At 49.3% G+C, this 11,660-nt stretch overlaps 1 pseudogene; it reads left to right on the top strand.

Annotated features, from left to right (window-relative positions):
• Positions 1-1,303: 1,303 nt before the first annotated feature.
• On the top strand, positions 1,304-2,305 carry LOC110567549 (small ribosomal subunit protein uS2-like; annotated as a pseudogene).
• The last annotated feature ends 9,355 nt before the right edge of the window (positions 2,306-11,660 follow it).

An 11,660-nucleotide genomic window follows, 5' to 3' on the forward strand; every position in this document is an offset into this window, starting at 1 on the left:
CTCCACCTCCCAGGTTCAAGCAGTTCTCATGCCTCACCCTCCCGAGTAGCTGCGATTACAGGCACTTGCCACCACACCCAGCTAGTGTGTGTGTGTATGTGTGTGTGTGTGTGTATGTATTTTTAGTAGAGATGGGGTTTCACCATGTTGGCCAGGCTGGTGTTGAACACCTGACCTCAGATGATCCACCTGCCTCAACCTCCCAATGTGCTGGGATTACAGGTGCAAGCCACCATGCCCAGCCTATTTTTTTTTTAATTTATTGTAGACAAAAAAAATTAATTTTTTGTGTCTCATTGTGTTGCCCAGGCTGGTCTCAAACTCCTGGGCTCAAGTGATCCTCCCAACTTGGCCTCCCAAAGTGCTGAGATTACAGGCATGAGCCACTGTGCCTGGTCAAATCTCATCTATCTATCTGTCTGTCTATCTATCTATCTATCATCTATGTATCTATCTATCCATCTATCAGCCTATCAACCTATCTATCTATCTATCCATCCGTTTATCTATTCATCCTGTTGATTCTGTTTCTCTGGAGAACGCTGACCAATGCAGAGGGCAAGACAGAGAAATGCAGAGGAGCCTGGGCCCCTGACGACTTTGGGGAGGACATTACCCAGCGCCACCCCAGACTTGTTTCTGCATGAGAGAAAAATAAGCCCTATCTTGCTTAAGCCATTTTTGTGGGGGTTTTCTGTTATTGGCAACCAATCCCAGCCCCTAAGAGGTGCAGGGGAGGCCATGTGCCCTGCAGTTCAGGTACCCCAAATCACACCCATAATTGTTGCTTCATCCCAGTACTGCCTGGACTATTATGGAGTTAATTTTTTTCTTTAAAGAAACTCATTCTTCAAGATAGAAAGAAAGAAAGGAATGAAGAAAGGAAGAGAAAGAAAGAAACTCATTTTTTGGGTTTCAGGTAAGGTGGCTCATGCCTGTAATCTCAGCATTTTGGGAGGCCAAGGTGGGTAGATTGCTTGAGATCAGGAGTTCAAGACCAGCCTGGCCAAAATGGTGAAACTCTGTCTCTATCAAAAACACAAAAAATTAGCCAGATATCGTGGTGAGCACCTGTAATCCCAGCTACTCAGGAGGCCTCAGCCTTCTGAGAATCACTGGAACATGTGAGGCAGAGGTTGCAGTGAGATCACACCACTGCACTCTAGCCTGGGCAACAGAGAAAAAAGAGAGGCTGAGGCAGGAGACTCGCTTGAACCAGAGAGGCAGAGGCTGCAGTGAGCAAAGATTGCACTCCAGCCTGGGCAACAGAGTGAGATTCTGTCAAAAAAAAGAAGCTTTTCGCGCTACCTGCCGAGGGCTCCAAACGGCGTTGTTCTGGATTCCCGTCGTAACTTAAAGGGAAACTTTCACAATGTCCAGAGCCCTTGATGTTCTGCAAATGAAGGAGGAGGATGTCCTTAAGTTCCTGGCAGCAGGAACCCATTTAGGTGGCACCAACCTTGACTTCCAGATGGAGCAGTATATCTATAAAAGGAAAAGTGATGGCATCTACATCATAAATCTGAAGAGGACCTGGGAGAAGCTTCTCCTGGCAGCTCGTGCCATTGTTGCCATTGAAAACCCTGCTGATGTCAGCGTTATATCCTCCAGGAATACTGGCCAGAGGGCCGTGCTGAAGTTTGCTGCTGCCACTGGAGCCACTCCAATTGCTGCCGCTTTACTCCTGGAACCTTCACCAACCAGATCCAGGCAGCCTTCCGGGAGCCACGGCTGCTTGTGGTTACTGACCCAAGGGCTGACCACCAGCCTCTCACGGAGGCATCTTATGTTAACCTACCTACCATTGCTCTGTGTAACACAGATTCTCCTCTGCGCTATGTGGACATTGCCATCCCATGCAACAACAAGGGAGCTCACTCAGTGGGTTTGATGCGGTGGATGCTGGCTCGGGAAGTTTTGAGCATGCGTGGCACCATTTCCCGTGAACACCCGTGGGAGGTCATGCCTGATCTCTACTTCTACAGAGATCCTGAAGAGATTGAAAAAGAAGAGCAGGCTGCTGCTGAAAAGGCTGTGACCAAGGAGGAATTTCAGGGCGAATGGACTGCTCCAGCTCCTGAGTTCACTGCTACTCAGCCTGAGGTTGCCAACTGGTCTGAAGGCGTGCAGGTGCCCTCTGTGCCTATCCAGCAGTTCCCTACTGAAGACTGGAGCGCCCAGCCTGCCACGGAAGACTGGTCTGCAGCTCCCACTGCTCAGGCCACTGAATGGGTAGGAGCAACCACTGAATGGTCTTAAGCTGTTTTTGTGTGGGCTCGTAAACATATAAGATTCATGGAAAATAAACATTTGAGTTTCAAAAAAAAAAAAAGAAAAGAAAAAAACTCGTTTTTTCAGTTTAACCTCATTTAAAATATATTATTGATAAACTCAAGAGTCTGATGGCTTCATTATATATTTTTAATATACATTACAATGAATGTATAGTCTTTAAAATTAAAAAGATTTGTCCATGAACCTCTTTTCTTTTCTGTTTTTGAGACAGGGTCTTGCTCTATCACCCTGGCTGGAGTGCAGTGATACATCTCAGCTCACTGCAACCTCCACCTCCCAGGCTCAAGTGATCCTCCCACCTCAGCCTCCCAAGTAGCTCGGACTATGCCTGGCTAATTTTTAAATTTTTGGTAGAGATGGGGGTTTTACTATGTCGCCCAGGCTGGTCTCAACCTCCTGGCCTCAAACTATTCTCCTGCTTTGGCCTCCCAAAATTCTGGGATTACAGGTATGACCCACCACACCAGCCAACATAAACCTCTTGAAGTCATCTCCCACCCCTCTAAGGGGGGGTCTTAGCATCAGGGTCTGGGCCCACCAGACCTAAGGGACCTGAGACCCAGGCTGGCTTCAGCACAGAGATCTGGGGCCGTGTAGGAAAATGGAATTCTGCTGGGCCCAGTGGCTCATGCCTGTAATCCCAGCACTTTGGGAGACCAAAGCAGGAGGAACACTTGAGCTCAGGAGTTCAAGACCAGCCTGGGCAACATGGCAAAACCCCATCTCTACCAAAAATACAAAAACTTAGCCCAGCGTGGTGGCATGTGCCTTTGGTCCCAGCTACTCAGGAGGCTGAGGCAGGAAAATTGCTTGAACCTGGGAAGTGGATGTTGCAGTGAGCTGAGATCGTTCCACTGCACTCTAGCCTGGGCAACAGAGTGACACTCCATCTCAAAAAAAAAAAAAAAGAAAAGAAAGAAAGAAAGAAAAAAGGAGGAGGCTGAGGCAGGAGAATTGTTTGAACCTGGGAGGTGGAGGTTGCAGTGAGCCGAGATTGCACCACTGCACTCCAGCCTGGGCAACAAGGGCGAAACTACATCTCAAAAAAAAAAAAAAAAAGGAAAAAAAAGGGCCGGGTGCAGTGGCTCATGCCTGTAATCCCAGCACTTTGGGAGGCTGAGTTGGGCAAATAGGTCAGGAGTTCAAGACCAGCGTGACCAACATGGAGAAACCCTGTCTCTATGAAAAATACAAAATTATCCAGGTATGGTGGTGCATGCCTGTAATCCCAGCTACTCGGGAGGCTGAGGCAGGAGAATCACTTGAACCCAGGAGGTGGAGGTTGCAGTGAGCCAAGATCTCACCATTACACTCCAGCATGCCAAGCCAGACTCCTCAGGAGACCCTGGAAGGACAATACAGCTTCAAGGAAACCCCCAGCCCATCTTCCTAGACAGCAGGGATGCTGCTGTGATGTTTAGTTCTGCAGTTTGTACAACATGCATGGGGTGCCCACCGTGGGACAGGCATGCACGGGGCCAAAAGCCACCCCCCACTCAGGAGGAGACCACGCTGCCGCCTCTACCCAAAGTCCATAGAGCTTGTCCCTGTTCCCCAACTTACTCCTGCCAGCTTCGCAGCCCGACACAGAAGGGGGTCTCCTGTCGCAAGGGAGATGGCTCTGACCCCCATGGCCTCCAGACAAGGGGTCCCTGAGAGCAAGGGATGACGGCTCTTGGTTGAAAGCTGGGTGAGGGCTGAATCACACCAGACAAGGTGATGACCCATCTCTCCACAGGAGGGCGCTCAGAGGTTTTCTATCGTTTTTTTTCTACATCGAAAAAATGTGTATAGCCCTAATGCACTTAGAACCACGACCTGCAGCTTCCCAGCTCACATGCCTTTTGTGTCCGTTTCCATGTGCCTCGCAAGTCTATCTTGCGTCCAGCCCTTTGCAACTTTTTCTCTCTGCATCACTGGAGTGCTGGGAGAGACATTAGAATGTGGTGGGGGATGGGGATGGGAGAATGTTCTAGTCTTTCCCTGATGCCCACTTACACAGGAGCCTATGTGGCACAGGGAGGGGACCCAGGCCACTCTGCAGGCTGGCCCGGGCTTGTGGGGGTAGGGGACAAGCTCTTCCTGACCCTGCAGCCTGTGGCAGCTTGGGTATCCCTAAGTGGCTTCTGCAGTGTGACTCTGAAGGGTGGGCAGTGGCCTAGTGTCCCCCCATCACAGAAAGTGTTCTCCTAGAGCAGAAACCAGGATGTGGAGTGATCTCAGAAAAAGCATCTGCAATTGGGAATGACCCCAAAAAGGCCCTTGGGAAGGGCCCCCACACTCCACACATGGCTCTTTTCCTGCAAGGAGGCAGCCATTGGCTCTGGCACAAGGGCTATGGAAAGCTGGGCTTGGGGGTGCTGTCCCCAAAGTGTCCTTGCCGAGAAAGTCCACTGTCTCTCACATCCAGCTTCAGGGCTAAGAGCTCCCGTGCTGGGGACTGGTATTCTGGTCTTCCCGTGGCCGGCACTGCTTGACACCACCACTATCCTATTTTGGTCTTCTTGGCGCTGCCGCCCTGGCACTTGTAGGGGCGGCTGGGGGGCAGTGGGCTATGGCGCTGGCCTCCACTGTCCGTGGACCCTAGGAGGGGTGAAGAGACTTCCGAGGCAGGCTCAAGTGGAGCCCGCACCCCAGCAAGGGTACCCTGGCCAGGCGCCCTGTCTAGTGTGGGCTCCCTGGCTCTGGCCTGAGCCTCCAACACACACAGTTCAGCACACACAGGACCCTTCCTCCTCCAGCCTGCCTGGGCCCTGGGGGCACTGTCTAAGCCCTCTGGGACTTCACCTCATGAGCCCAGGCCACCCTTCCGAGTCTGACTTGGCCCCTGCTGTTCTTAGAATGCTGGACCTGTCCCTAGGACCCTCCTAAAGCCACTTTCCCCAGGTGGTGGGCATACCCAGCAGCTCCAGCCAGATGTGACAATGACAGGGGGATCCTTGTGGACCATTTCCCATCCCTCATGTTTAAAGACACACTGTTGGACCTGGCCATGCACCATTGACTGTTGAGTAGTATGCTCTGGGGTGGAAGCCTCCAGCACAAGGTTGTGGCTTGGAAACACTTCTGAGACCCTTTCCCCAAGAATCCTTAAAGGAATGTCATAATAATGAGACGTTCTTAGCCTTTTCTGAAACAGTAACACAAGGGAATGGGTTAAAGGTACAGCAGGAGAAACTGAGGTTAGACAGAAGAAGGACCTCCCACAAGGGCCCAGCCCTCCCAGTGGTCTTTTTCTTTTGAGATGGAGTCTTGCCCTATCGCCCAGGCCGGAGTGCAGTGGTGCGATCTTGCCTCCTGGGTTCAAGCAACTCTCCTGCCTCAGCCTCCTGAGTAGCTGGAATTACAAGCACCCACAACCACACCAAGCTAATTTTTATATTTTTAGTAGACACAGGGTTTCACTATGTTGGCCAGGCGGGTCTCAAACTCCTGACCTCAGGTGATCCCTCTGCCTTGGCCTCCCAAAGTGCTGGGATTACAGGCGTGAGCCACCACACCCAGTCCTCCCAGTGGTCTTGAAGCCTATTGATTTATAACCATCCTTCCTGGATGATTTGGTTGTCAGCTGGTTCAGGGAGTGAAAAATAGTGCCAGTGATTCCAGAGAGAGTTTCCTATCTCCAGAAAGGAATCCAGGGAACAGCTGCCTCATGGGTTGTGGTGAGGATGACAGGGACACAGACCCTAAAATGACTTAAAACAGTAGCTGAGATTTAGCAAATACCAAGCAAAATCAGTGGCCTTCTTGGTTCAAGACATAGAAAGAAGAAGAAAAGAAGAGGGTATGGGGCACAGTGACTTACGCCTGTAATCCCGGCACTTTGGGAGACCAAGGTAGCAGGATCACTTGCGCCCAGGAGTTTGAGACCAGCCTGGGCAACATGGCGAGATCCTACCTTTACAAAAGCTAAAAAAAAAATTATCTGGGCATGGAGTCCCATGCCTGTAGTCCCAGCTAATCAGGAGATTGAGTGGGGAGAATCGCCTGGGTCCAGGAGTTCCAGGCTGCAGTGAGTTATGATTGTACTACTGCACTCGAGCCTGGGCAGCAGAGAGAGAATCTGTCTCTAAAACAAAAATAAAAATCATTAAAAAATTTTAAAAGAAGAGAGAAGACAAAAGAGAGGAGGGAGAACAGCTCTATTACAATGACAACATTGTCTTTTCTTTCTTTCTTTCTTTCTTTTTTTTTTGAGACAGAGTCTAGCTTGTCACCCAGGCTGGAGTGCAGTGGCATGATCTCAGCTCACTGCAACCTCCTCCTCCCAGGCTCAAGCAAGCAATTCTCCTGCCTCAGCCTCCCAAGTAGCTGGGATTACAGGCACGCACCACCGTGCCCAGCTAATTTTGTATTTTAGTAGAGACGGGATTTTACCATGTTGGCCAGGCTGGTCTTGAATTCCTGACATCAGGTGATCTGCCCACCTTGGGATCCCAAAGTGCTGGGATTACAGGCGTGAGCCACCGTGCCTGGCCATGTTTTCATTTTTAAGGTTAATGCCCAGGACCAGACCAGGTGCGGTGGCTCATGCCTGTAATCCCAGCCATTTGGGAGGGCAAGGCAGGTGGATCACTTGAGGTCAAGAGTTCAAAACTAGCCTGGGTAACATGGTGAAACCCTGTCTCTTCTAAAAATACAAAAATTAACCGGGCATGGTGGGATGCGCCTGCAATCTCAGTTACTCAGGAGGCTGAGGCATGAGAATCGCTTCAACCCAGGAGGCAGAGTTTATAGTGAGCTGAGATGTCAACACTGCACTCCAGCCTGGGTGACGGAGTGAAACTGTCTCAAAAATAAATAAATTAATTAATTAAAGTTCATGCCCAGGACTGGCCATGTTCCAGAGCTTTGCTGTCCACTGTGGTAGCCACTGGCCACATGTGCCTACTGAGCCTTGAGATGCAGAACTGGGATGTACTGTGCTGTTGGTGGGGAGCAGAGGTGCACGTGTACTGCTCTTCCTCCCCTGACAGATGGGGTCCCTAGTGGTGAGGAAGCTGATGTGCACCTGTACTGCTATCCCTCCCCGACTCCTCCCCATGGTGGTCAGTTTGAGAATCCCAGAAGCCAGAAGCATGGAAGCTACAGGATCGCACAGGGGTGGGAGGAGACAGGCACTGACCTCGGATGTCCTGGGGCAGGAGGGGCGCCCTGCTTGGGCTTGCACTGCTCTGCCATACAGCACTGGGGAAGGTGAAGCTGACTTCAGGCACATGGGGAGTGTTCTCATCTAAACAGTGAAACAGAGGCAAAAGAAGGAGATGATTTTTAGGGACCACCCAGTGAATCGTGGGAATAAAACTAAATAAGGAATAATACCTACAACAGATTGAGTGCCTACAAAAAGCCAGGCTTTTTACTTAAGATACTTCATGTGTGCACCCCACAGCCCTGGGAGGGGATTGTTTTTTATGTGAGCTCTTGTCCTTTGTCCTTTCTGGAACTTCACTGTGCCAGAAAAAGGGTCTTGTCCCAGACCCCAAGAGCTAGTTCTTGGATCTTGTGCAGTAAAGAATTCAGGATAAATCAGAATATAGCGAAGTTAAGATACTTTATGACTGGGTGTGGTAGCTCGATCCTATAATCCCAGCACTCTGGAAGGCCGAGGCGGGTAGATTGCCTGAGGTCAGGAGTTCAAGACAAGCCTGGCCAACATGGTGAAACCCCATCTCTACTAAAAAATGCAAAAATTAGCTGGGTATGGTGGCACGCTCCTGTAATCCCAGCTACTCAGGAGTCTGGGACAGGAGAATCACTTGAACTTGGTAGGCGGAGGTTGCAGTGAGCTGAGATCGTGCCACTGCACTCCAGCTTAGTCGACAAAGTGAGACTCAGTCTCAGAAAAAAACGTTATTGGAGACAACACTATTACAGAGAACAACATCTTCAGTAAGCAAGAGGTGGGGCCAGGCGCAGTGGCTTAATATCTATAACCCCAGCACTTCGGGAGGCTGAGGCACAAGGATTACTGGAACCCAGGAGTTCAAGACCAGCCTGGGCAACACAGCAAAATCCCATCTCTATAAAAAATATCAAAATTAGCCGGGCATGGTGTTGCACACCTGTAGTCCCAGCTACTGGGGAGACTGAGATGGGAAGATCCCTTAAACTAGGGAAGGCAAGACAGCAGTGAGCCGTGACTACACCACTGCACTCTAGCCTGGGTAACAGAGCAAAGCCCTGTCTCAAAAAATAATTAAAAGTAAAAATAAGGGAGAGTATTCCTTATTTTAAACGCTGTGATCAGCGTTTGACTGGCTACTAGTATTGTTACTTTCCTATATTACTATTGATTTCAGCAAGAATTTAAGAGTGTCCTATTATTTTTAAAGCAAAGCCTATTCGTAAACTAAAAATGACTTTTGTTCTTAAAGCACTGGGTCATTTCCATGAGTTCTGGGTCTTTATTAACATCATTAACTCATTCCTTCAACCATAAACATCTTATAACTGAAAGGGCCCAACCCCCTGGGAATGTCACTGGCAGGTTTGGCTTTGTCTGGCCTTTATTAAAGATGGCGTCAGTCTGGTTAGGACACCTCTAACACTACCCCACCCTCAACTCTTGGGTCTTTTTTCCTTCTCCAGCAGCAGCTATGCCCTTCCTTTCCTTCTTTCTTCTTTCAGCTGGCTGTTATGTGGCAATAAAGATGATTGTCTGGGTTTACTGAACAAAGTTTAATCAGACATCACCCTCAAACAGAAGAGGAGCCAGGTACAGTGGCTCACACCTGTAATCTCAGCACTTTGGGAGGCCGAGATGGGTGGATCGCTTGAGGCCAGGAGTTTGAGGCCAGCCTGGCCAATGTGGTGAAACCCAGTCTCTACTAAAAATACAAAAATTATCCAGGCATGGTGGCACGCACCTATAATCCCAGCTACTCAGGAAGCTGAGGAATGAGAATCACTTGCACCTGGGAGGTGGGGGTTGCAGTGAGCTGAGATTGCACCATTGCACTCCAGCCTGGGCAACGAGAGTGAAACTCCATCTCAAAAATAATAATAATAAAATAAAATAAAAATACAGAATCTAGGCCATTGATCACCAATTGTAGCATCATCAAATGCCCATATAGGTCTCAACTTCTGTGCTTCCCTTGGTGCAGTTGGGAACAGTTGGTGGACACCTTTCAAGGAGCAGTGACACCACAAATCTGCTTTCACCACAGTGACAGATTGGAATGCTAATATTCCACAGTGGGGTGGGGTGCAGATGTTCATGCCACTGTCCCTCCCTAATGAGGAAGTCATCTCACAATGACTATTTCTGGATGGTGGGGTCTACAAGTGATTTCTTTCTTTCTTTTTTTTTTTTTTGAGACCGAGTTTCGCTCTTGTTACCCAGGCTGGAGTGCAATGGCGCAATCTTGGCTCACCGCAACCTCCGCCTCCTGGGTTCAGGCAATTCTCCTGCCTCAGCCTCCCGAGTAACTGGGACTACAGGCGTGCACCACCATGCCCAGCTAATTTTTTGTATTTTTAGTAGAGATGGGGTTTCGCCATGTTGACCAGGATGGTCTCGATCTCTTGACCTCGTGATCCACCCGCCTCGGCCTCCCAAAGTGCTGGGATTACAGGCTTGAGCCACCGCGCCTGGCCCCTGATTTCTTTCTTTCTTTCTTTTTTCTTTTTCTTGTGAGACAGAGTCTTGCTCTGTCGCCAGGCTGGAGTGCAGTGGCATGATTCCGGCTCACTGCAACCTCCACCTCCTGCGTTCAAGCGATTCTTCTGCCTCAGCCTCCCAAGTAGCTGAAACTACAGGCGTGCACCACCACGCCCAGCTAATTTTTGTATTTTTTGTAGAGACAGGGTTTCACCATGTTGGCCAGGATGATATTAATCTCTTGACCTCATGATCTGCCTGCCTCAGCCTCCCAAAGTGCTGGGATTACATGTGTGAGCCACTGCACCTGGCCTTGTTGCAAGATTTTCACAACCAACATATATTCTCTTTGAAATAACAGCAGCTCCAGGAGCTGGGTCTCAAACCTATGAACAAGGCCCAGGGGCCAGGGTACAGCTGGCAGAAGGGCAGCCTACTGTGTATGCCCAATGTTCATCATTATTTTAACTTCTGTTGGGATGCCTGCAGGCCAGAATCAAAACTGAACTTCTTGCTAATAATTCTTTTCCCAACGCCACTGGCCTTGGCTCACTCACTGCCCTAAGAAAACCTGAAACTCACTCACAGCAAGGAGCAGACAATTGATAACAACCCAAACTGTCACACTCTCTCAAGATATACATTCCAAAGGAGGGAGGGAGACTTAAGATACAGGAAGAAAAGTAATGTGCTATTTTCTTTCATGATCCTGTACCTGCATGGAAACTGAGGCTGGGTTTTATCTTGGAGGCCGCAGGGACAGCAGGGAAAAAGCTCTTTCCTGACGACTTTGACAGTGGAAGGAGTGCTAGGGGCAGCTGACTCTCCGCTGCATGCTCCACACAGGGAGATAGCAGCTTCTCCCTCGCCTGCAGGGAAAATCACACAGCAGGGCTGGAGTGAGGAATGGGTGGTGAAGTGATTGTGCATCAAGGTCATTCTGAGCTAAAGTCATGCACTGATTAGACACCTACTAAGTACCACACTGCTATAAGCACAAGGTACCTCCATGAGCATAATTAACAGAATCACTGCTCTCCTTTTCCTTCAACCCCCAATGAATGAATGAATGATTGCTCCTGGCTGTTTGTCTTCCTCCCCTTTCCTTTGTCACCCCCTTCCCCACGATGGAGGCAGTTCTCATCTAAACCAGTGTGATGGGTAATTACATGTATCAACCTGATGAGGTGCCCAGATATTCAGCTAAAAATTACTCTCTGGGTGTTATTTCTGGATAGATGAGACTCACATTTAAAACAGGGTGAGGCCGGGCACAGTGGCTCAGGCCTGTAACCCCAGCACTTTGGGAGACAGAGGTGAGCAGATCAACAGATCAGGAGTTCAAGATCAACCTGGGCAACATGGTAAAACCCTATCTCTACTAAAAATACAAAAATTAGCCGGGCATAATGGCCTGCACCTGTAGTCCCTGCTACCAAGGAGGCTGAGGGAAGAGAAACGCTTGAACGCAAGAGGTGGAGGTTGAAGTGAGCTGAGATCACACCATTGCACTGCAGCCTGGGCAACAAGAGCAACACTCTGTATAAATAAATAAATAAATAAATAAATAAATAAATAAAACAGGCTGAGTAAAGCCCTCACTATTGTGGGTGGGCCTTGTCTAATCAGTTGAAGGCCTGAAGAGACCAGAAGAGCTGACTTTCCCTCTAACAAAAGAGAAATCCTGCCTGACAGCCTCCGAGCTGGAACATCCACCTTTCCTGCCTTTAGACTTGAATGGAAACATCAGCTCTTCCAA

This window comes from Aotus nancymaae, unplaced genomic scaffold (assembly GCF_030222135.1).
Source record: "Aotus nancymaae isolate 86718 unplaced genomic scaffold, 86718_ANA_hifiasm-v0.15.2.pri h1tg000064l_1, whole genome shotgun sequence".
Classification (NCBI taxonomy): domain Eukaryota; kingdom Metazoa; phylum Chordata; class Mammalia; order Primates; family Aotidae; genus Aotus; species Aotus nancymaae.